The sequence below is a fragment of the Cygnus olor genome, chromosome 4, assembly GCF_009769625.2.
Source record: "Cygnus olor isolate bCygOlo1 chromosome 4, bCygOlo1.pri.v2, whole genome shotgun sequence".
In the NCBI taxonomy this organism is placed as follows: domain Eukaryota; kingdom Metazoa; phylum Chordata; class Aves; order Anseriformes; family Anatidae; genus Cygnus; species Cygnus olor.
This window is the reverse complement of record NC_049172.1, coordinates 40,285,132-40,312,568: the sequence shown is the minus strand read 5'-3', so window position 1 is coordinate 40,312,568 and position 27,437 is coordinate 40,285,132. Positions and strand designations below refer to the sequence as shown.

The window sequence follows — 27,437 nt, the reverse complement described above, 5'->3', positions numbered from 1 at the left end:
GTGCATGCTATCCACCTGTTAGGAAACACAGCTGTTCTTGTGCCAGCTCAGGTTAGTTCCCAGCACTGAACCTCTCTGCTAACAGATTCGGAATAACCTAATGGACTCCTCTCAGTGACTCTTCTTCCAAAGGACAAATCACAGACTGCACAGCACTGATTGTCTAGCAAGAAGAAAAACACATTATGCAAATTCATTTGTTTTTAATAAGATAGGAATCTGAGCTGACCTGTTTCTGATTTAATTTCCTCTCATTTATTTAGAGTCCTCCTCACTGTATCCACAGAAATCTACCTTTTACCAGCAGGAAGTAGAATATCTCATGCATTCATTTTTGGTTCTAGTAAATCTCATTCACAAAAGAGCAAACATGCATTCTCTATTGCTTAATATTATGTTCCGGCATCTGACACCTGTCTATATTTTGTATGCATTTGCATGTTTTGCACACCTGTTCATTTGCCAAACACATTCAAATATTAGTTATAAGACAAATATATCATTTAAGATCTACTATTTAACGTCTACTATATTAACCTGTATTGAATGCCTTCTTATTGACAAGAATAACCACTAATCAAATAAGCCAAAGAAGTAGAAACAAATTAAACCTCATTGTTTTAATTTTAGCATTAAAAATCACTGAATCACAGAATTGTAGATGTTGGAAGGGACCTCTGGAGATCATTAAGTCCACCCCCCCCCCCCCCCCCCCCGCTACAACAACAGGTTGAACAGGAAAGCATCCGGGCAAGTCTTGAATATCTCCTGAGAAGATTCCTATTATAATAATAATTTTGTGTTTGAAAGGGTATGTAAGTGGAACAGATTAGCATTCTTTCTTACATGCCAAAGTGCTTGAAAAAGATGGAAAAGTACAATTGTTCTCACTTCACAAACAAGGAAACAGAGATGTGCACAGGGCATTGCTGTGCGTTTTGTGGGGGTGACATGCAGTGTGCTACTTTGAATAACTGAGAAGACTTGGTGTCTTCAGTCTGGAGGAGCAAAGACTGGAGGAGGAAAGTGGAGAGATCTGCTGAAACAGGTGTGGCAAGAAGAAAGGGAATGGAGATTGATGATAAACTGTTCCTTCCAAAGCAAGAACTAAAACCCATCACAAAGAACTGGGGGAGAGCTAGACAAGGGGCGGTAAGGGTTGTTATGGATTCATATTTCACATGGGCTCTTGCAAAACCTGGGTGTGCACCTGGAAAAAGATTTTTCTTTCTGTGTCTGCTCATGACCACTTTTGGAACAGAATACTGGGCTGGATGAATCCTTGGGCAGAATTAACATAGTAATACTTTACAGATAAGAAGAAAATCCATTGTCCTCCAATGTACTTATTAAATTCTAAGTAACTTATTACTAGCAACTAAAATTAAATTCTATACATGTTGACAAATCACAGTGTGTACTGAAATAAAATTATTCGAAAGAAGAAACACAAATTAATATAAACAAGTTTTCAAGATCATGCATTTTAAATACTGAATTATTGTTAAAACTGATTGCTGAGGTTTAATAAAAATACTGGAGATAAGAACAGCTGCTTAGTAATTATTCAAAAATGCACATGCTATAAATGAATCATTCGTATTAAACATGGAAGGTCTGTTCAGGCATTTAATTGGCTTTAAAGGAGACAGCTATGAGCAAATTCATTAGGTACTGGTGAAATTCATTAGGTACTAGTGAATTACTAAACAAAGTAATTGGCACTTAATAACTATTTTGACTGATATCTCTGTTGGCCTAGTTCTAACTCACTATTTCATCAGGAAGCATGTCATACTTTATACGTTTCATATACAGACCTATGGCTGAATTTTGGAATACAGCTGTTTCTCTAAGAAGGTGCATTGATCCATCATCTGTGAACAGGGGAAGAAGGAGATTTAACATATTTGATGTTGTGTGAGAGAAAAAGTATGCATGTTTAAGTGAGAATATGATCACTGCTGACTGTTCTAGGGACTGCAGCCCAGCAATTAGGGAGCTCAGGCACAGGAAGGCAGAGCTGGTTGATTGCCGCCTTTGTATACCAGTCTGTAGCACTTGCAAGGGAGTGCTCCCAGTCTGTGACTCAGAGAAATTCAGTTATCTCTTTAAAAGCAGGAACATCTTCCAGTTTAGGAGTTGAATGCGACACCCTCTCAAAAGAGAGAAAGTTGTCATCAAGAAGAATGGCAGATATCTCTGCACTTCCTCAGCCAAAAGACAAGGTTTATCCTTCCCTCATAGCTTTACCATACTGGTATGTCTATGGCCATGCGCAGGAACACTGAGTATCTGTGGAAATAAGCACTAATACGTTTGGTGAGGGATTTTGAGAATTAAGCTCTAGGTCAGGTTGCTGCAATCTCTATTCTGCCTGTTTTATGTTTTAAAGTCCTTTTGTGGAACTGGGTCTGTATAATCCATGATTTTTTCCCAAAATTATTACCAAAAAAAGAAAAAAGTAACACTATTTTTTGCAAAGTCACGTTGTACTTTTTAAAAGCAATGGAATTCCAAAGCATTGTACAAACACTTGCTCCAGAAATATCATATTCATAAATGAAAAAAAAAATAGTGTATAGAAATTCTACCTGATTGGCACTGACATTATAAATATTTTGATCTGATGAAAGAGCTCTTCCAAATCTTGTCTGGATTTGTTCTTCCCTGTAAAGAATCAAAATCATGTTTTTATTAGACCATCTATTCTATTTCAGAGTTCACACTGAAAAAGTATAAACTACAGTGACATCTATTAATACTGGTATAATTAATTGAAAAAACTTACAGCTCAGAACACATTTGAACCTTTCTGACTCTTTGACATTGGTGACATTCCCATGACTGTATCCCCACTAAGTTGGAGAGAACCAATTCTTTTCTTTATTTTTATGTGTCAAATGACATTTCAAAATCAGCAGCAAGACACTCAAACCAAAACATTGCAGGGAGATTATTAGAGTTCTTGTGTGATTATAGTCATTTGGCTTAGTGCCATTAACACCACCTGAGGTGTAGTATAATTGCCCAAAACTGCAATGCCTGTCATGTTTTATTTGTTAAGTGTCTTTCAATGCTATCACTAAAAATCCTTACTAACAATGATAGAAAAGTGCTAATCATGTTAATATGTATGAACACATGTATGTATATATGTATGCATAAGGTGTGTTGCAGAAGGTGGGGTGTATGTGTAAATATATATTGTTTATTTCTGTAGGTAACATAGCTGTTTTTTTATAGTACTCAGAACATATACCTTACATAACACTATATAGAAAAATATATTTTAAAATACCTATAGGTACAATTAGATTTGCGTATATACATACATATACACACACCTTTTATTAATATCATATGTGCCTGTATATTTATGTCTGCATATAAATTGCAACCTTTTTGTACCTGTATATAATTAAGAACTTCATTAACATTAGGACTCTTTAGTGATGTATTCTGTAAATTAACATGTTAAATTCTCACAAAACTTAACTTTCAGCAGTCGGTATTTTTTAACTAAAAAGCACACAATAGAACTTATTTTGAATTAACAGCTTGAATAATGCCTAATTAATTTAGAAATAGAATCTAAAGTACTAGAGCTATAATATCAATGTTTATAATATGTGTTTAACATCTGATAATTAAAGAAATAAAACATATATTTATATATATGTTCCTTTTCAGTGGCATACTCTGCTCCTGAGTAACAGATTCACAAGAGAGGAATAATATGTAAGCTGCAGATAAAATAAAGATGGAAGGTAGAACAAGGCATCAAAGAACAGGGGAATCTGGAGCACGAGAAAGAAGGATTGTTTTGGAGTTAAGAGAGACATTTACAACATTTAAATACCTCATGTGAAGTAGGGATCAAACTTTCATACTTCATAGGATATGAGATGAGGATACATTAATTAATATTAATGATTATTTGCTTGAAAGCTGTGATAATGTGCATGCTCAGAGAATAAGGCGCATCCTATTAACAAGATCATCTATAATATTGCACTCATTTTCTGTTATGAAGAAGTCAACACATCATCTCCTATGTGTCAGTTGAGAATTGAAAAATATCCACCACAATAAAACAAGTCAGTTGATCTCAAATCCCAAAGCAAGTTACATTGGAATAAAGATATATAAAGACATACCAGAAAGTCCACCAGAAAGTCTCCAGATGTTAGCAAATAGCCCTTGCACTCAGAGGGGACCTATTTGTATGTACAGTGTCATACTCACCATTCTGTTTGGACTACTCTACATCATTTCAGCAAGACAAACAGTTTGTAAACCTCGTTTGTCCAGACAGACTAGTCACAATATTGAGTCACTGACGTTCTAGTAGATGGCAGACAAAATAAAACAGCTCCCTACATTTCCTCCCGCACAACTATGATGGCATTTATCAAAACCTATGCTACAGGTGTTTGGTTTCAGGTACTTATTTCTTCACCTGGAATCCAAACTCTGGCAGTGCTGCATCAGGTACTCTGCAGCGGCTGAATTACAGTCACCCATCAGGACAATGAAATGAGGAACAGAGAGAACAATGGCTTTCCATTTATCAGTTAAAGTATAGGTTTATGGACTGTAATTTTCAGCTCAGCGTTTTGTATTATAAGATCTATATTAATAGGTCTGCCAGTTCTTTTCTTGGCAAACAGATTTTGTTCACTTTGCTCTTTAAAACCTATATTACTGAATGAAGAATGAATGAGTGGATATGTCTAGTCTATCAAATAAACTTCTATCAGTGATAAACTTTTATAAGTCACTGAATTTGTTTGCATGAATTTATCCTTGATGAGCCTTTGATCCAAATTAATGAAGTTGCTATGGTAGAGCTGGTTTAGACATAATTCAAATTCAAATTCATTGACTCAAAGATACAGAGAAGTCATGTTCTACAGGCTGTTGGATATCTAGAATGCCTCATTTAGATGCTAATTTATTTGCTAATACCTCTGATCCCTGACATAATGTGCACATGGTAGCAGAACAAGAACAGTGACAACAGTCCTGTCTTGAGCATACACAGGTAGCTTGATTGTGCCTCACTTCAAAAAAAGTTCTCTTAATGCCACACCAGTCCCATCAGTGTCACTGTTGATATCCAGAGGCTGGATATTCCAGTTGACGGTGAATAACCTCAACTATTGTGAATATCCTGGCCTGGTCGTATGAGTGCAGCACTTGGCTTTGCAAATGGACAAAAGCTGATGTGGTATGTGCAACAGGCGGTTAAAAAAAAAAAAAAAAAAAAAAAAAAGGTGCAACAGATGAATTAGTGGCCTAATTGGCATGGGCACATTTGGATTGGTGATTTTGGGTTGGTGTTCTATGTTAAAAGGATACTTTTTCCCCTCTCTTGTTTTCAGAAAGAAGACCATTTGAGCAAGAATTCTAACAGGAAGCTGTACATTCATGACTTTAGAGAAATATGTATATGAAGGAGTGTTGCTATCTATCATGAAAATATATTTTATTTTTACTAAGCAGAACTACAGAAAACAAACTTTTCATCTGTTGCTTCAATGCTTTTTACACTTTACTGAGCAGGCTATTTGTGCTGCCTCAGGAATGTCAAGCTGAAACATGACAGAAAAATGATCTTCTATTTATTTGAATGTACCCTTTAAAGTCTGAGACTGCACTGAAGATTCTTGACACTAGCAACGCTGAATATTTTCATGCTGTTTACAGCCTGAACTCTAACAGGCAGGTTCAGTGTTTACAGCTATTAGCATGGGAAAAAAGAAAGAGCCGAATCAAAGAGCAGATGGTGGCTGATGAAAGAGCTGCAGGTAATGAAAAGACATATACAGAAAAAGCCATTGTTTTTCAGGAAGTGCTATTACTCAGATTTACAAACATTATTCATATCAGCTAGTTATATTGTTCTCTTCTGGGAACAACTGAAGCTGTTTGACAGTCCACAATGGTTAAAAAATTTTGAACCATGCATGCTACTATGTGCTTAATTTGACATTTGCACCCTTTACTTCAGGAGAAGAACCACCACCACCACCCCCACCCCCACCCCCACCCGAAAACACCCCTCACCTCTGCTAAGAAAAACCCGAGGCCTTTACAGCCACTACTCAAGTAATTAGCAAATAGCTTTGTGGGACTATGAAACTACTGTTACTCCAAGTCAATGAAGAACAGGTGTATGATACAGTAGTGAAGGAGATCCTCAGCTTTTTTTATTGTCAGGGCACACATTAAGCCATCTTGTCTTACACCAGCTGGGGAGCTGGAAAGTATCTGTATGTATGTATATATGTAGATATGTAGATTTTCCTCCCTCCCTGTGCCCTTTGTATGAGGTGAGGGGCCACCCAGGAGTGCATGCTGTTTGTCCTCTGGAACACCTGCTGAACCTCCACTGCCTCACTACAACCCTTGACAGCTGCGGTTTTATTTTTAAGAGGCTTTAAAAGGCCTTTAAAATTACCACGTGCTAAATGATGCTTTATTTCACTGCTACTGTCCTTTTAATGGTACCTATTCAATATGGTACAATACAGGGTTATTTTGACCTTCTTACGTAATAGGATAAGTGAAAAAGTATGTGACAAACAAGGGCCCACACACTGTGTGGCACATTAAGCATAGCTTAAACAGCAATGGCCTCTAACTTATCGTGATTTATGGGAGCAGCAGTAACTTCAGTCTGGTTTAGAAAGGTTTTGAAAGTTCATGTGGCAGCTGCCTCAGTAAGTATCCCCATGACAATAAAGTTACTCTAGCATTTTCTCCTAATTTTCTGCTCAGCTTCATGTTAGCCACAGACAGTCACTGGGAGTCAATGGAGCAAATGCTGAGACATCACTCAGGTACTCCTTTCCTGACAAAAATTTCCTCATGCTAGTACCTGTCTTGGTGCCCCTTGGAAGGAAGACACTTTAGACATGGTGAATACCTCATTTACCCAGGATGGAAAAACAAAGTGTATCGTTTTGGTTTGATTTCTAAACACAAATAAGAGCACCTTGCTCAACTACATGAAGTTGCTGTTATGTCTTACAGACAAATGGCTGGTTATAGTGCAACCAATACAAATAAGCTGTACTACGCTTTAACTGAAAATGCAAAGTTGCAAAATATATAAATCTTTTCTCAAATACACTGTCATTTACAAATTAATAGTATAACACATAGGTTCAGTATAGTTTTTTGTTTTGTTTTCTAACTGAAGTACACATGTGGCAAATTACAAACCAAATAATGAATAAACAGGTAAAATGAGATCATATGACATCAAAGCCTTTTGTCATGCACAGTACCACTCAACTCTGAGTATATCACAAATATTCCAGAGAGTGCCAGCAAAGTGCTATTCAGACAGGAAGGTTGAGGGAATCTTTCTTTGCATTTTTATATCAATTCTATACTGACAAAAATATCAACTCCTCTGTATTATAGAAAATCTTAAGTAAGGGCCTTTGGTACCAAAACACTTCAAGCAAAAATGATCTTCTTCATAACACATGACCCTCCTCCTCCTACCTCCTACCCTCCAACCACACAGTTTAGGGCTACCAATTAGACTGTACAACCTTGACACACTTAAACTAATTTTTCAATTAAAATCTCCAAAGGCTGGGGTGACAGTCTTTGCCACCCTTAGCCACACTGTGTAATGCACTTCATTTTGAGTTGACCAACTCAGTCAATATACATTCAGATGGTGAACTATTTATTATAAGGGTTTCAGCAACTAGCCGTAGGTGAGTAGCATAACAAATATCCCACTTTAGCATTTCTCCACACTTTTTCCAGTTCACTAAAACTTTCCATTTTTCTTTTTATGAAAGAAGAAAAATCAGAAAGAGGATTTTTCTTAAGTATATATCGGTTTCATGCATGTTTTTTCCCCTAAATCAGGTCTTAAATTTTTAAGGCTACACAGGCTAGAAATATCTTAAGATAATACACAATGAATGTGTGAAGCAGAGAATATGAATAAAGAAATACGAATGGTTATGAATATAAAAGTCTGAAAGGCAAAGAATGGTTTTCATTCAGTGTGATCAACCAAGCACAAAGCCTGATTCAGTATGAATGGGCATGAGTGAAGCAGTGTAAATGGAAGTCAATATGACTATCAACAAAAGATTAGGAATGTGCAAGGCAGAGTGTGACAGGGTATTTATAAGCATGTCAGATTACAGATCATGATGAGAAAGGAATTTTAAATTTTCTAATAAAAAAAGCAAACACATTCTGCTTCCTCGGAATATAAAACTCCATTTTATGAACAAGCTCTTTACCCCAAGTCAGAAGTGTGCAGGAAAAATGAAGAATATATGTGTGGAAATGTGTCCCTCTGTCCAACACACGCCTTTTTCAAACACTACATGCAAATGTTAGGGAAATTCTTGTAAAACACAATTTAATAGGACCAGTGATTGTATGTGAACACTATAGTCTATGAAATTAAATAAATCACATGGATAAAAATCATTTTTAAAAAATTACTTTTAAGAACAGTAAAAATAAAAAACTAAACAGGTACATTAGGAAAAATGTAATTGCAACTGGATTCCTACTCTGTTGAAGAGTTTAATATCAGTTTCCAAAGTTTAGTACAAGTTTCATCATTCTTGTTCTTACCTGGACAGAATGAGATGTCCTAAGTATCCAGATCCCTAGGAAAGTGGTCTCTTATTAAATTAGAAGTATTTGGAGATGTCTTTGATAAAATAAATACGAAAATATGAAGCTTGCTTACCATACTCACTTAGATGCAACCCTCATATCTCAACATTTTGAGTAGAGTATATATCAAACATGCAGTGGTCTTCTGGACTTTAAAGAGAAAAGATTATTTTAAAATGTATCTTCAGTGTTTGGGGAGTTGCTTATTGTATGCCTTCCTGTTCATATAAATGGAGTTCATGGAGATTAATTAATCAGGTTGTTTTTTCACTTTGGGGTTTTGCAAATAACCAATAGGAGAAACTCTACAGACTTATTATTAGAAAAGGTACTTTATCACCACTGGCACTAGGAAATCAGATTTGTTCAATATGAATAGTATTCTTAGCGAATTTAGGGTTTTACAATGCCATACATACATTAAAACACTTTATTTAATTTTATAGTGACCTAAATATATAACAGGAAGAATACCTAAAGAGGGAACTGCAATTCACAGTTATATGTCTAATTTTATACATACACACATGTATATATGATATACATATAGTTACCATATGATAATTTATTTTAGCAGTTTGAAATTAGAGGACACTATTACTATGTGGTATTTTAAGTGTTCATTTGACTGTGGCACGATTTTTGTTTCCATTCATATACACAATATGATAACACTTTCTCCTCTCTTCTCTATTGCCAGTACATGAAACTTTGGACAGAAGTTTATCTCTATTACCCATTCTATTGGAAGTAGGAATAGAATTTAAGGGAAACATGATCTATATTAATCATATGTTGATTATTATGAATTACAGGAATTTTCATTCATGTTTGGAAAGCATGTGTAAAAATTTGGTTGCCTGTCTTTCTTCTAAAAGGATTGTTAGTGCATCCACCTTCCTATGCAATGTCTTTCTGAAGAACAGCCCATCTTATTCACAAAGACAGAAAACCTTGAAAAATAAATTAAGATTTAGATTTTTAACTTGTGATCAATTTGGGAAACTTGATGCCAGCTGAATTTCTATGTGCTATTCATATTGCATTTAAGGTGCAAAGAAATAGAAGTCACAACATCAATAACACAAAGCTAATGTATATGTCAGCTTCAATATTATATCTGCACTACTGGAATTTTGGTTCAATAAATTCTCTCTGCGTGTAACCATAATATGAGCCTTAATACCAGAGCTAACTTTTCACAGAATAACTGAAGACTGGTGCCTCATTCATCTAAATCTTCTAGCCACTGTGCTATGGATTGAGATTAAGTCATCTAAGTCAAGAAAGGGTTGCTCTAGAGCTGTCTTTCTTCACTGTAAAAATTGTATCTCCATTGTTTGTGTCCCAGATCCCCAAATTGACATGAAGACCTACTAGACATTGAAGATGAGTTTCCATTTTAAATGTGTCCTATATTCTTCCTTTGTGACCTTTAAAATTTACAGATGGTTATGCTTCTAGTACTAAAGTACTTTGGAGCTCAAGAAGAAGTATAAACTAGTACCATAGTATCTGCACTGCCCATAGCAGCTTGTGAAAGTGCACAGTACAGTAAGTATTTACAATTTTTATTTTGCTCCTTTCTACCAATTAAAAATGCTCTTTTCCCACATATTTCTTTTGCAAAAGGTATATTCTTACCCAAAGTACAGAAAAATCAATGTGATTTTTCCATAGTGTATATTTTAGCTATTTGGGAGGGAAATCGATGGGGATGGATCGGGAGTCTATCACTGTCTGTCTGTCTGTCTGCCTATCTATGCAGAGATACATTCTGAGTCAGAATTTTCCACTTATTGCATGTAAAGTTTGCAGGTGAGCTTACATTTAAAATGGATCAACTGTTGAAAATAAGTTCTCTGTTTCCTTGTTCTGTGATTAGTCTATGGCTATTCCCTTTTCCCACTACAGTAGAAGCCATCATGATTTCTTTCTCTTTTAAAGTGTATGTACTCTGATGTACTAAAAAGAAAATAATTAGGAGGAAATGCTCAATATACTTTGCTCTTAAATTTATTTGACATTCTCTTTTGTTAGACTCTATAGGTGAATGGAAGTTTCTAACACAATATTAGGCATGAGAAATAGATTCTTTAACAAAGTAGTCATTTAAATAGTGTCAATCACAATGGCGTTATTTACTTTTGACAAATCATTTACTTTCAAAAATATTTGTCTTGCTTAAGTTCATTTTGAAAATTTGAGGAAGGTTTTCAACTGAAAATATGAGATGAATTACCTTACACTCCAGATAGGTCTCTGTATTTCCGGACATGATATTCTTATTTCTCAGATAATTCTAATTAAGTAGAGCAAAAAGTAAAACTCAGTTAGGTATTATGGCTTTAACAGCCATGGACTCTCAACTTGAACACATATGTTGGCTCAGAGATTTAGCTTTTACTGTTAAGGGCAAAAAGGCAAGATAGGAATATCTTCCAGATTTGTGTCAGATAGACTGGGGACATTTGCAGTGGATAGTAAGAGGAAATACAGGAATAAAACAATTTGAACTGGATGGCTCTTTCTGTCAAACACTAAGATTTTCCTGATTTCTAGATCAAAAATATTTACGTTTTAACTGGCTGGTTTTTAAACAACTTTGGTACCATTAATAGGTCTATAAATGAAAATAACTTGGTATTTTTGAAAAAAATATATCATGTATAAAAAGCCAAAACCACAATCTTACAAGTGGGACATTTGCTTTCTAGACTCATTTTTTGCAGTCAGATTTACACAATGTATTTTTGGAATTTATTTGTTGGTTTCAAGCTGTAAAATATGTTATAATATGTGTATGCATGTGTCTGTGCATCTGTGTGAAAACCAGAAACTATCAATAATAATGGGCTTGCTTTTTCTTAAGTTATGTAGGCATACTGTAATTTATGTCCTTCCCTTTTGACACCGTAATCTTTTCACAGCAATGTCACATGCAGTTTAACTCTTCTTCTCCTCTGTATTTTTGATTTAATTGCTATAATCAGTGCAAATACTTCCTCATTTACATACATTTCCCTCTGTGCAAGCATATGCATACAGATCTACAGAAAACAGTTTCTCCAAATGCATTTCAAATCACCAGAGTGAAGTATCTAATAGCAAGTGACACAACAGAAGGAAGGAAAAAAAAAAAAAAAAACAGAATCTTTCCTTTTCAACATATACATAAAGCAGAATGGAAAACAATGCACAGCAGCATTCTGTACTTTCTGGAACAAAATTAGTGAGGGACTTCCGCATGTGTGATTATTTTTTTCAGTTTTGTTATATTATTATTCGTTTTCTGATAGTGTTCAACAAAAAAATAGCTAAGCCCATCAGCAGCTTTAATGTTCTTTATCATTCCAGCTCACCTCAGAGGTAAAAATTTATGCTAATTCTTTGGGTAGGGAATTGCCTCAATTCAGAAAGCATCTATCATCTATCATATGTGAACTTAATTAGATTGCATTCTAATATAAAACATACAATTTTAAAATGGGCGTATTTTCATCAACATTTCCATTACAATGCATAGTTTTTCTCTGATGATTTCAGTATAATGTCTACTTTTACAAAGATTTAACAAGTAGATCTTTGAAATATGAAGGTGTAATTCTTATTGATATGATGGCTCAGTTTTACCCTAAAGTATAGCTACATCAGAAAAAGTTTTTACTCTGTTATTTCCTAAAACTGCACAACTGCCTACAGTTTATTATTTATTAAATAAAATCATAATTAAGTTTAAATAAGTCTTCCAGATGTTGACTCACATACCTTGAGCTTGTACTGCTTAACAATATTTTTTTATGTACATAAAAAGTGCCTGAAGTATTCTTTGTATAAATCAATCCATGCATTAATTAAGTGGTTTCTTTCCTAATTCAAGGATTTTCCAAATCGCCAAATTCTAATGTGAACTAGCATAAGCACCAAAAAATTCTCTCTGAAGTGGGAGCTGAAAATCTGTTCTGGAAATAATCATGGAGCTCTGTTACCACCAATTGGTATTTCTGCATATCTTTTTTACAACAAATGGGCAATATTGCTCACTGATTTTGTGTCCTAGCACTACAAAATTATGTTCTGTATTTTTCCAAATTTGTAATTACAGGTGCAAGAATAGAACTCAGACTCTAAATATAAACTCCGTCTAAATATAAAATAAAAAAGTCTTAAACTATTGCTATTGGACATCAGTATTCAACATGGCCACTTTATGAATATTTGTTATGCTTATCTGTCTTTTTGCAGGTAGCAGTTTGTCTATGAATTGCCTACACTTTCCATATAAACATTTTAATTTTTCATGGTTATTCAAGTAGCAATTCTCAAACGTACTGGGCTCATGACTCTACCATTCAGAATATCCACTTTATTATTTGAGAACTGTAGTGCACTTTTTGTCTTTTGTCACACCCAGACATAAAATGTATTTCATCCAGTAGATGACTTAAATCCCATGGAAAGTAACACGACTTTTAAATTCTGGGCTTTGAATGACATTTAAATATGTATGTTAGCTCTAGGTTTTGGACTAACAAATATGAAAAGAACAATCAGATTTATTTCTATTTTACAGACTTAATTTTCATTTCATTCTTGTATTTGCATTGAAAAAGAGTGAAAAGGAGATTAAAAGTGCTTCTCATATACATACTTGTTTGTATGTGCTTGTTTGCATATAAACACTCCTGTTGGTGTGCTAATACAGCCATATTTACATGAACAGTTCTTACCTAAACATTTATTTTAACAAAAGACAGCTTCCTCAAAGTACATGGAAAAGTAAAGGAGGTCCAGTACAAACATGGTTGAATCAAATTGCTGGATTTAGCAATCATGTTTGTGAATACGTTATTTCACTTTTTGCCCAGTAGTAACCAAAAGGGAGATAAATCTTTTCTAAGTATACATGCCTTACAATATAGCTGTAGAGAAATCTTCTTTTAGATTGCCATATAACATTGAAGTAGGAATGAGAAAAAAAATCAGATGTATTTCTTTTTAAAATTTGGGGTAGGCTCATTTTACATTTATTTTGAATAAGAGAGCAAGTATCAGCTACTGAATTACTCACAGAGGTACTATCCCTTAATTTGTCTGGAGATTATAGTCATGGTTTTCAGAACCATACAATTCACATTATGTCTTAAACTGTTATTATTGCAACTAGGGAAAATTGCACTATTTTATTGGAAAGACATTACTCTCTTTGACCTGATTCTTAACTGTGGAACTTAGCCCCTGTTTGAGGACTTGAAAAAAATGGATCATTTAGAGGGACCCATTCACATAGTTGGAATACATGCTGTTGCGATAAATTCAGAGGCTTTACCTGCAGTCTGCTTTTAGTTAGAGCTACACAGGGTAGGAAAAAAAATCTTTGCATACTTATTTTATATATGTATATTCCCCATTGCATAATTATAAATACCTGGCACTCATTAAAAAAAAAAAAAAAAGATGGAATCACTTCAAATAATTTGATATCGGAAATAGAGTAAATTTAATAGTTGCAAGCCAAAATTTAATTGTAAAAGCTGTAAAATGTCACCTAATTTAAACTGAAAAATTTGAAGTGTTTTCTGAATACAAACTGATAAGCAAGCACCAGAGAAAGTAATATATTTATTTCAGAAGTATAGCAAATATATACTATAACATTATTGTAGGTTTCACCAGGTGGCACTATTAGAAATAGTTGATGTATCTTAGCAGTTGGTTAGAAATGGGTAACAGAAGTTGTGCAAAAGAATGAAGAAACAGGGATACTGTATGCACTTGCATATTAGCATTGCTTCTTCTTCTAACATCCTATTCTGATGGTGAACACAGCATTAGAGGGTTTGGGGTCATCATGATAAGAAAGCAGAAATCAATGACACTTCCGTCTTGGTAAACAACACAGTTCTTGGTAGATTTCATCATTACAGTATTATGTCAACAGCATTATGACAATAGCTTTGCTGTAGAATGAATTACAGAGCATGGGAACAATTTAACAAAACCCAGAGTGCCGTATCTTGGACTGATAGGAAAAAATGATGATATTCAGCATCTCACCTCAGAGATGACCCTTTGAACCAGACTTTCTACAGCTTTGCAACAACCATGTTTTAATATGGGCCACAACCTCATTCAATCTTGTCTAGTTTCTTTAACGATCTTCTAATGATGATGTTTGTGGTGTTTACAGCCACTACAGCTGGGGAAGAAGGCAGTGGATTTTAGTTAAGTTTTGTACAAATTTACAACTAAAAATGAGTAAGTAGGGACAGAATGAGTAAACTGTCCAGGGATAACCAGCAGATATTTCATAGACCTGATATTTCCATAGAGGAAATATACTCATAAATACTTAACAATTAAAAAAGCTATTGAGCTGAAATTAGTTGATCACATTGTCATACAAAACCCAGTATTTAGTGGGTGGTGGTAGGACTAGTGCCCTAACTACATCTGAAAAACCTGAATCCACTTCCAGTTTTTGTATATTTTCTATTATTTGCTGAGTGTTTTTCTTTATGTTACTGAGTGATGCTGTGAGAGAAGGCAAGAATGTGTTTCTATATATGCTTGTGTTGACTTTCCAGCCTCAACTGTTAAATGTCAGTTTTTCTTTAAGGACATGTTGTAGTACTGGAACACTGGGAGAAAACCAACAGCAAGAAATCCAACGCAACTTTACAGGACTATTTCACACAAACGTGTTTACATTTATTTATGGATGTTTCCTGCTTATGACAATTCTGTTAGTAGCAGACCAAGGAAACTTCAGTGATGTGTGACATCACTAAATGTAGATTTGTTCTACCAAATTGTTCCTAATCTAAAGTAAGTTAATTTCCAGAAGGTGCTTATGCCTGCTTTAAGCATTAGTGACATGGTTATCCTTTGAGGTGTAGCCTGTAGGTCAAGGAGGATTAGCTTTTTATGCTGGTATGGTCTCTCTAGATGTACTTAGGTATAATCCCCAGCAGGGATGTCACATGTCTCCTGAGTCTGATAGCAGATAAGGGACTGCTTAGTTGGAGTCTCCATAGGAGCCATTGTTATTACTCTAAAATGGAGTTTTAGATCAGACTGCATATTAGTGCTACCAATGTCCATGTTCCTGAGGAAGAGAAGGCAACAGAGTGACCAGAGGCAGGTCAGAGAGCAGCTCTGTTATGTTTTTTGTAGGACAGTAAAAGTATGAATGTAAGCAAAAAAAAAACAGTGCAGATAACCTGAAAAGTAAAACAGAGGAAAAGTATGGAGCAGCAGGAGAGATAAGTCACCTCCCTTTCTGCATCCCACATACCCACGTTGAACAAGTTGGCAAAAGCTGATAAACAGGGTAGCACTTGAAGGTAGCCATTGTGCTGAACTCACTAGATCAGGAGATTCTGGGATTTAGATCACATTATCAAAGCAACAAACTGAAAATAATCCCAGTCCAGAGGATGCCTTAACAATGCTTTAGAAATACTGTGATCTATGAAAGAAAACCAAAACAAAACAAAACAAAAAACCAAACCAACAAACGGCTGTGTTTGAATTATATCAGTTCTGGTCTCACCAATACCAAGAAGAGCAGATAGGAAGAAAGTAACAGATCTGGGGCAAAAAGCCTGAAATTTTGAATCAGAAAATACTGACAATTACATGCTTAGAGATAAAACTGTGTTCAGTGTCACTGATAAATCACTTGCGTAAAGGTGTCTGAGGAAGGCTGATCTGGGCGTGCAGAAAGACATAATCTGCAGAACTGAAGTGCCACACAAACAGAGATCAGGTCTGCACTGTAGTCTGAAATTTGCATAGGCAGAACCATGTGGGCCCAGGGGCCCTTGAGTCACAGTAGAAAAACCTGCATGCCTCACACATGGATAGAAACATTACCACAAGTTTGTTCAAATTTTCTGTCACAAATCCAGCATGTGTAACCACTGTTCTTGCTTTTCAAAGCAACAAATACACCCCAGGGAAAAAGCCACAAATCCCTGGCTGAACTCAGATGTGACTAATCTCTTGTGGGTGCAGTATCATAAAATAGGACAAACTCTACAGCACATGCAGAAAGTACTCCAAGAAATGTACTCAAAGCTAACCATAGCAGCTGAGTTTCAGCTTTTAAAATAGACTCCATATCCCAGTCCAGATAAAGAAACTAAATGAACTACCTCTGCTGTAATGGAGTCCCAGGTAAAACTCTGAAGTCACCTGAACAAGGCCAATGGCTGAAGAAAAGCTGATCTTTGACCCTTTGGGAGTATCTCAGAGACCAGTGTATCTCAAACACAAGGTTTTAAGGCAAAGCAGACATTAAACTTCACAGAACACTGACCACACCCAAAAGTCTTCCAGGAATTAGTAGTCTCCCATAAGGAGCACCACATATATATGCATTCATCAGACATCTGTGCCAGGCACAGCTGTACTTTTGCAGTGACAGACCTCTTCAAAGCAGCAGGTAAGGAAACAAGGGAGTATAGACAAAAATATTCGGTCTGTGTGTTAACAGCATCACAACAGACAAAAAATGGTAAACTTGAACATACCTGAGTTCCAGCAGTTTCAGGAAGGCTAAGCTGTGATAGCAAATGGTCAAAGCCAACTGGCCTGCTAAAGTAATCCCAGTAGGAGGGATGGATACTGACAAATCAGATTACATGAAGAATGATATTAACTGTACGCTTTCAGTACACCCTGGGGCAGAAACACATTTCTCTGCTTACCTTTTGAAGTAAGGTCAGTGAATGAAGTGTTTCAGCTAAAGAACAAAGACTACTTGGAAACCTTGCAGGAATCCAGAAAATAACTGATGACATAGGAATAGCAGCATCAATTCTGATGAAACACATCGGTGCTGAGAGAAGTGATGACAGGGGCCCACAGAGAAAATACTGAGTTTGGGACAGATAAGATCCAGTTCACGGTAACACAAATCAATGACACTGGACAAACAATTTCATCAGGAAAACAAACAAGAGGACAGCAAAGCTTTGACCACATCATACATGAAATCTTCACAGGACAAAACAGAAAACAAAACATTGTATAAGTCCTTCCTTAGATACTTCATACTGTTGAAGTAAGTATTTCGGGATGATTTCTCATTGCAGATGATATACTTCTTATTGCTCCCCTGTAGCATGAGACACTAGGTCACGGATTTGGGAACAACAAGACACTGCTATAAATAATGGTAGCTCTCTCTACTATCCTGTGTCAAATTGCAACACCCCAGCAAGTAAGACATCATTCATACAAGTGCATAGAAAGATAGTCAAAGGTTTTCTCCACTTAAAAAAATAAAAATAAAAAAGTTCATATGTTGCATTGAGAAAGCTACCCTGCAGTGTAACACAGAAGCAGATGATCAGCACAAAGCCCAACCTTAAGTGGCAATTTGCTAAACACCCTGAAAGAAATATATCCTTTAATGTCAGCATTACACAAGCTGTCGGTGGGAGCTGTCTGAAAGAAGACAAGAAATGAATTTCAGATCACAATTTAACCAATTTGTTTCTGTGGAGCTTTCCATCCTTCCCATGCACTAGGTGGTTTGAATTTAGTAATGAGCTTTTAAGGAGGTGCTAGGTCTCTCCAGGCCTTCTTCCTCTTAAGGTTCTTCTGTGAGGTTTTGTCTGCTGATTTCCTGACTATGTTGAAGTCTGCCTTCTTGAGACTTATTTGAGAATTAAATACAGAAACAGATGAGCCCAATGTTAGGGATTAATCAGCAAGCTGCCAGAATTTCTGCAGTCGTCTGCTCATGCTGCAAGCCTTATGGGGAGATGCCGTTTGAGAAGTTGTTTAGTTACAGGCTTTTGAATGAAGAAAGGACAATGTCATGTTGTGACTGAGTACTCTGCGGAATTAGCCACCTATCGTCAGGAATGTGGTGACAGATCTCTTCAAACGAAGCAAAATGTGCCTCAAACATGTTAAGGAATATTTTCAAGAACTTTTGCTTTTCCTCCAAGTTTCTAATAAAGGGTTTAAACTCTGTATTCTTGCCCATCCTGATGAAAAGATCACGAAGCAGTTAAGAGTGTGCAACCGACATCTCAGGACTTTTAGCAGCTCCCTGCGCCTTGAGTGGTTCACCAGAGGAAACCGCCTGGAGGCATGACAAAACCGTTGCGCAGCAGTTCAGGCAGAAGAGAGACACACATCCCAGCTTCTGAGGCAGATGTCACAAACATTTAAACAGCTGTCAGAACCAGCTCAGGCTGTCATCAGGCTTGACCTTAAACCCAGCTTAGTTTTTAAATGTTGGGGGGGGGGGGGGGGGGGGGGGGGGAAGGGAAGGGGAAAAAAAAAATCAACACAGTGAAGTTACACAGCTGCTTGAAATATTAAATGAAAGGACTGAACATCTGTTCACTTGCTTTTTCAAACTTTAACGGTTTGGAGAGATATTCTGTTGTCTTAGATCTTTAAGAACATCTGAGACCCATGCAGCTTCAGCACCTGTGAAAAATCCCCTCTCAAAACATGCATACACTTCAAAGCTTATTACTCCTGTTCTTTGCCAAACATATGTTGCCAAACACCACAACAAATTATTAATAATACTTAGGTCGTATTTGACTTTTGTGCAGCAAATTTCCTGAGCGAGCACCAAAATACTACTTAAGCATCAGCAACCTTGCAATGCACGAAGAAATAGAGAATCATTTGGTAGGAAATAAGAGAAGTATTATATTGATCCATTTTTGGTTTGCATTTGTTTTTGGAATTTTTAGTTGCTCCTTCCTTTTCATTTGAAATTTTAAACTAATTATAGTTTGCCAGAATCAGGCACAATGTGTAATGAACTTGCAAGCTTCCTGACACAGGATATTATTGACATAGTTAAGGGAATTATGAGTGGGTACAGGAGGGAAGTATTAGGCATTTCTATGAGTAAGAATAGCCTCTGCAGTTAAACTATATGGTTTATATTTATATTGGCCATCAAGCCTTGTGTTCCAGGACATAAGATGTAAAAGAGAGAGCAAAGAAATCTGTAGCGTAAACATCATTGTAATTTTAGAGCTAGATGTTTGCAGTGTGCTTCTGGGACCAAATATATAGTACAAAATTATACTTTGCATATTTTTGCAATACCAGACTTCAAGAGGAGGCAGAAAGTGAAAAGAAAAAACTGGTCAGCAAGATTTCTGTTTATATTTCTGTTTTCATTTCTAATGGGTTTCACTGGAAGTATTTATTATCGCTTTGCAGGGTTTCTTTTTATTAGCATAACTCACAGATTCAACTATGAAATTTCAGCATGCAATATAAGATTACAAACTTTAATTCACTCACTTTTCTACAACTAGATTATGAATTTTCATTTAAAGAAGATGTAAATGTAGGTGATATTTCTTTCCATATGTAACTTTTAAAAGAAAAAGCATAAGGCCTAGAGACCCGCTGCCATATCAATTTTCCTGCCATTCATGCATTGCAATGTATTTTTAATGTTTTGTAAGTTGAGGGTTCAAATGAAAAAAAAAAAAAAGTATACCAGCAAAAGTAAATAGGTAGAATTAATAATGATGATACTGATAATAATAACATTAATAATGCAAATCCCATATAAGTCTCTTCAAATTTTATGAAAGACATAATGCAATTTCTATAAATAAATAAATAAAAGAACACCTCCTAAAACCATTAATAATCTTCATTAAAATTTTAAACAATGTAATCTAAGTAAAGGGTGAAGAGTGGAGGATTAAAAGCTTTGGCATTGTATACAAAGTAATTAATCAGACCAAGGGGCAAGTGTTTCCAAAACAAACACAAACTATGAAGAAAGTTTAGTAGTTGGTGGAAAGGGGCTGTTAAAGATGAAAGAAATGATATGGACAAAAAACAGTTTAGAAAATGTTACATATTACTAGGAATTCATTGTCTTCCACCAAGGAAAATAAATTAATTATTGATTATTTATACAAAGGATGCAACATCATTAGGTATAAATTTGTGAAATGAAAACTAAATGGCAAATAGAAGGCAAATTTTGCTATCCAGCATCATTTTTGACTTGTGGTGCCACTTGTGTTCCCATCCTGGTATACATACACTTACCATTTACAGAACACTCATACAAAATGAAAAAACAAAAAACAAAAAAAAAAAACCACCTTAAATCTGCCATTTCCTACATGAAATTAATTCAAAAACAAAAACAAAACCACAGAAAGTACATCTTAATAATGAAGCGTTAGATATACAGTGTGAAATAAACCAACAAAGAAAAACATTGATTTAGGAAGACATGCTGTTTGAAAGTAATCCATTGTTGTCTGAAAGCTGAGGCTTAGATGCAGTACATTTCAGATATTAGAAATATTTTGTCCTCATACATGTACTCAGCTATAAGACTAGAGATAGCATCCCCTGATTACAAATATAGCCTCTATAATGGCAATTTATTGAGCTGTGCAGTTTTAGATGCCATTCCACATTTAACAACTGCGGTGGAAGACCTCTGTGATATTCATTCCAACACTGACACCCTCAAGTCATATTTCTTCTCTTGTCACAAAGTATTTATTTTTATCAGCAGCTTGTCATTCAAGTGTATTTAAAAAGTGGAGAAATGGGCAGTTGTGGAGCCTCTATGTCAACTGTGAAGATAATGTCTCTCAATTCAGTGCCGCTATTTGGTTATTATACATTCATAAATAATCAAATATCAGTTCAAAGACTCCAGGCATCAGAACTGAGAAAGGGGACTGAAAGCATAGGTGGTATTGAATTTTTCACTTACTCTCACAAAACAAGTCATCCTGTTAATAATCTGGCTCTCATCCCAGCCAGACATAACACATTTTGAAGTTGTCTTTCTCCCTGGCTGTGTCAGAATTGGCAGCTATATTCACAAGTAGAAAGTTTCCAAGTGGTCAGACAGGTCTGCTTTGTTTTCTTGCCCCCACTCCACAGACTTCTGCAGTGCTGGTGGATAGAAGAGGAAAACAAAAGCAACTGGCATATCTGCAATTGCACATTAGCTTGGTATCACGTGAGTATGAACTCAGAAATAAATACGTTAAAAGAAGACAGACAGTCTTACTGATATAGGAGATCTCTAAATAATAAAGCTAAAGCTATTTTAAATTTGTTCCTCCTCTGACTTTTATAAACACTGAGGCAGGAAACAGAAGTTGCTAGTTGTTCCTAAGACAGGGAAAAGAGCATTTGTCCTCCATGTTACATGAAGAAAAATAAAAACAATGAAATAAAATAAAGCAAAATAAAATAATTAATATTGAAATCAAAATTAAAATAGGAATAGCATTTAAGGTCTTTCTCTTCTCCAGGAAAACAAACAAACAAACCATGATACTCAGCAATGACTCAGCACAACATCACCTACATAATAAGTTATTCACAGACTCACACTGATGCCATGCAATTTATACTTCATCGTGTTTGTCAAATAAAATTTCTTAACTTTAAAATAATAATTTCCTTTCAATGGGAACTGGAGAGGAGGGAATTCAGGACAGAACAGTCCTAGCATGAAACCAAAGTCAAGAAAACGAGGTTATTTCTAAATTACTGCTAATCATTCTCTCATGTAATCTCCATTTCTACATTTCATACACACACAAACACACACACTCAAATCCATCATACACCTAACGTAACTGATAGATTTAGCCCATACAGGTTACTCTCCTGTTATTAGGCAGCTGAGAGGCATAATGCAGGCAGGGGTGGTGGGCAGCATAGATCCATAACAGCTCCATAACACTGAGAGTAAGGAAATTGTACTTGAGCTCCTAGTATCTGTGACTATGTTTAGTTGCATATTTGTGCTGCAGCAGTTAAGGGATATGGCTTACAATTTTCCATAGCCATGCCTATGGTCAGATATCCCCATGGTTCACTTGCATATATGCTCATCAGATATGAAACTGTCACCAACCTCTGCCAGTTGTTCAAGCACGTCTAAAAGGAAAGTTACCAATGTAAATCAGAATTATACCTTCTGTATTACACAGAACTAGAACTCAGGCCACAGACAGCTTATTATGCACTGAAGTCAAAATTTTGTATTCCTTAGGAGGCTGATACTAAAGGCTTTATCTGAAAAGGAATACACCCTGTACATACAATAAATATGTAAGGTCAGTATCTACATCCCCAAATGTGGTATACAGATTTATTAAGCACTGTAACTCCTATTCTATGCTATGGAAAATATATTTAATTTTATCTGCTTCAGTATGCTTTCTAGATAATGTGACTTTGCTTTGCACATTGAGTATATGAACCCTCTTAATATCTTTCTTCATAAAATCTTTGACAATATGTTCAGGATAGTTGGGGAGTGCATGAATTGATAGACCTAAGCCAAAACCAGCTGGTTTTAAACCCTCTAATGAACTGCTGCCCTGTTCTGCAAGCCAAATCTGAAAATGCTATACCTCTCTGACAGCGATGTTGTGTGAATTTCTGCTTCTGCTGTACCTGAGCTCGGCCCACTGGCCTGCTTGGGATTCTGCAAACCAGGCACTACTCTGCCTTTTATCACCATCACATGAAAGCCCCAAACCAAGAGAGAGCAGACTAATGTTTAGGAAAATACTATCCCAAAATGCCCAACTCCTTCCAGGTGTTTTTGTTGTTTTTTTTTTTGGTTGTTGTTTTGTTTTTAATTTTTTAATTCTAATTTTTAAGAAATTTTGGTCAACCTTTCTTTAAAATTACTCCTGGGTTGGCTGTTCTCTGGCATTCTCCAAATATGCTCTGCCTACTGTTTTCTTTCCATGAAAAGTCCTGAAGCATCCCAGAATATTCTGACATACAGCAGGACACCAGTATTTGTTTAGCACAGCTCCCTAACAGTACAGTACAATAGACGTTTACAGTGCTGTAAAATTAAGCTAATGTGTTTAGTAAATCTGTTCTAGAAAGGTTACAGAATGTGGTGCTTGTATCATTACAGGTGAAACATGGCTTCTATGCATTTGACATTTTGGAGTGTTTTTTCATAGATCCGAAAAGGTCTTTTTGTCATATAATTATCTAAAACTTGTTCCCTTAGGAGACCTAAAAAACGAGCAGCTTCTCTGTTCATATGCATCAATTTGCCTGCATAGAATATTGATCCTCATGAGGCTTTTCTTGCTCTACATCCCACTGGATGCAGACATATATTTTGTAATTTTATATATGCCTGTGTATGTATGATCTTTTCCCACCTTGCAAAGGTGATGGGGAGGATTGTAAATTACTTTATTTCATTTTAGTCTGAAATGTAAACTTTTGTGAAAGCATTTGTATTTCTGCTCTTTCCCAAAGCATCACAATGCTGTAAGGGTAAAGATACCATTCACATTTTACTTCTGTCTTTCTGGAGGTGTCGGGGACAAGTAATATCATGCACTGCAGTTGGAGCATGTATTTACATGTGCAATTTTATACTCATGTTTGAATAATGTAGTATGCATGGTTATTTTGAGAAAAAAGCTTTGATCATTATTGTTGCTAACAACAATATTAATATTAATGTGCAGTATTCTTAACAAAGCATATCACAGGACATTTAGCAATTCAAATACAATTAAAAAGCAATATCAAATAAACGTTTGATTTTGACATAAAATACGAGTGATGCAGCTCCCTGAACACATACCAAATTAGGAATATTAGAAAACAACCTCCTAGGGCTTCATTTCCTCTCTGTGCAAGCAGGACTCTGTGCAGCACACAAAGGACCAAGGTTCTTCCTGACCTGTGAAAGATGGGTGGAGTTCAGCTCACAAACTCTGTGCCTGCTGGAGCACCTCAGCCCTTGCACTGCTACCCGATCCCCTTCACAATGCCCAGATGCTTCCCTCCACTCCTTTTCTGAACCAGCATCTAGTTTTCCAAGGTTCATTAGCTCCACCCTGAAGAAAGTGGCTGTTGGCAATGTGATTTCCTCAGCAGTATGGGCTTTACCTGATGACAGAGGATATCCAGGTGTGGCTGAAGATCACAGAGCATCTGCTTCAGAAATCTCAGTGCTGCTGCCGCCAGAGAAAACATGACTCCAGTCTGAATGTCATGATTCAGTCAAAGCAGGAAAAGCTCTTAGAGAGAACAAAAAAAAAGCTAATATTTATTTACAAACTGAACAAATGTATACAGAAACTCACTGCAAGGCAAGCACTGTAATACATATCACCATTGTTTTCTGAGTATCACTCTAATTTAAGATCTTATATTGATTTGACAGCCTTACAAATATTTTCCTTGCTTCCTTAATTCACATATACATGCAGAAATCCACTTTCCTTGAGCTTATTATTTGTCCCTACTTTTTCAGAGGGTCAGACTGAAGGCTCTGCTCTTCAGACATCTATTTTGTTTCTTAAAATCAACACTTATTCCAAAGTGAAAAGAAAGCTTCAGAATGTAATATATCTCAGATGAAAAATTTACAGGAGGCTGTACTGCATCATCCCAGTTGATAAATTACACATTATGGTACACTGTAGCCCCTCCCGGTAGTACTCCAAATATTGTATATTGGTTTTGCATATCATCTTCTCTCAGGAAGAATGCTTTTTTACTTGTAAGTTTAGTCACTGCCTCCAGCAGAAGTTATGCAACATTAGAAGAATACCAGAAAAGGGAAAGAAAAATAAATAAATAAAGAAAGAAATGGTTGCATGCCAGAAGAAATGAACATAATAAACTTACCCATGAGCCTGAATTTGCCCTGCAGTCTTGTACAAAGCTTTTCACTAATTCTTCTCCAGGCATCTGTGTTGAACCAGCACTTGCTGTCAGCAGGCAGGAGGGGTCATGCTCAGAGCAACCTCTCTTTTCCAGAGGGGAGGAGGTGTATTGGAAACCATCACAGGTGCTTCCATGGGGTTGGTCTCACCTGGGCATGGGCCTGCAGTGGGGAAGCTGGAAAGCATCACTGCTGTGAGGAAACCTCACTCACAGCTTCATTGGCAGGAGCAAGGCAAGGCATTAAGATGTCTGTTACAGAGCGCATCCAGGCACAGGGAGGCTGTTCTGGCTAAACAAAATAACATTACATGCCTTTGAACATACATCACATACCACAGGCAATGCATTCCTGGGATCTCCATCTTAAAATACTGGTGACATTTTGTTAGTTTTATTCTGGCCTCAGGAACTTTCCGCCCTGGATTGGTTCATTTATGTTTACTTTATATAAAGGCTGTGCTTGTTCAGGAAAAGAGTGAAATTCTCACGGTGACAGGTGAAGTGTTCAAGGAAGCCATACATGCTTTCCTATCTATGGAGCATAAAATTATGCAGTAATGTAATTACACAAAAGAAATCTTGGCACAAATATATATTCAATTATCCCATATTCTATCTGAAATAGGACTTATGCTTCCAAAAAGAGAGAGAATTAAGTCTGATGGAAAGGAAGGTGCTTCATTAATGTGTCAGGGCTAAAAGGGAAATGTATACATTTCTTCAACACCTGAAAACTATTCTTGTGTATTTGTTGCCCTGCCCTAATTTACACACAGTTTAATGTATTTATTCATGCTTTCAGAGTGATGTGGGAAAGAACTGTGGAAAAAAAATGTTATTTGGTAAACTATCAGGACTTGGGATAGGAATGGAAGGATCCTACATTGCTTATAATAGGAAAATAGGAAATCCAATGCTGAGTGATTAATCAGAAGGGTAAAATTTACTGTAGTTCCAGCCAGTGCCCAGTGTAACTGAAAAACTAAAACGTCCAGACCTCAGAGATGGGTGGGGAAAAAAAAAAGAAAAAAAAAGTTTAAGGAGTGGATGCTGGATGCTTTCTCTAGAAGGGCTCTCAAATGCTGATGAATTGGTATCATGCTTGCACCATTGTCCATGTGAAGAGACGTAAGAGGCACTGGCCAGGGTGGGCTGGAAGAAGATATAGGATCCATAGCAGTTCTGTGCAAATGTTTTGTAAGCCAGAAGTAAAGGATATACATGTTATGGCAGCTACTCTGATTTTTTATTTTTTTTTCCCTTCACTCTACATCATTTTTCAAAGAGGTTCAATGTTTAGAAATGTTCATGAGTTTTCAGGATGACATAGAGCAATTCAGAAGACCTGTGTGTATAGTATTTTGAGATCCAGCAGCGTAGTGTGGTGCACCTATAAGTGTAATATTTGCTAAAGGAAAATATGCCTTTTTTAGAAGAATGTTAAAAATTGTTTCTACTTAAGTCATACAAGAAGATTTCTTATAAAATGATATGGATGACTTGTTGTTGTTGTTGTATGCCCTATGTGCACAGTAGGTAAATCTATTAGCTGAAGCAAGTGAAAACCCAAAGCTCAACCTCTGAAGAGCTGGCATTCACTCAGAAAAGTCTTAATAGGTTTGGTAGGAAATTCAAAAATATTTTATCTGGAGTGTCTCAGCAGTATAAAGCTGCAACATTTAGTGAGAACAGCAACTAAAAAAAACTATTAGTAAAGGGAGGAAAAGCAATTCTAAAGACATAAAATATGGCTGGCATGAATTCTGCTTTTAAAAATTTGCTGAGAAAAAAATAAATAATGGCAAGTAAATACATTTACTGACGCTCTCCTGATCTGTGTCTAATTAGTCTTTGCAGGGAAAATGGTGGATTAATCCTTTCCCTTGTCTAACACCTTGACAACATTAAAATACAGTAGTAGTTTAGTAAACTGTTTATGGGGGGAAGTTGTTTCTAGTTACTCCTCTTAGTTAATATGGTGGTCAGAGGACCAACAGAAAAGTTATGGCAACAGCAAAAATGGAGTCTGCAAAATCCTATTTTTGGCAACT

The 27,437-nt window shown here is 36.0% G+C and overlaps 1 long non-coding RNA gene across 1 annotated transcript; it reads right to left on the bottom strand.

The window, feature by feature from the left end:
* Nucleotides 1–1,820: 1,820 nt before the first annotated feature.
* On the bottom strand, nt 1,821–25,571 carry LOC121070035. The gene is made up of 6 exons (XR_005819848.1): nt 25,348–25,571; nt 24,604–24,734; nt 24,296–24,394; nt 21,422–21,606; nt 2,595–2,670; nt 1,821–1,877 (listed from the first exon to the last, which is right to left on the bottom strand). It is a non-coding gene; the product is annotated as an uncharacterized LOC121070035 (long non-coding RNA).
* Nucleotides 25,572–27,437: the final 1,866 nt, after the last annotated feature.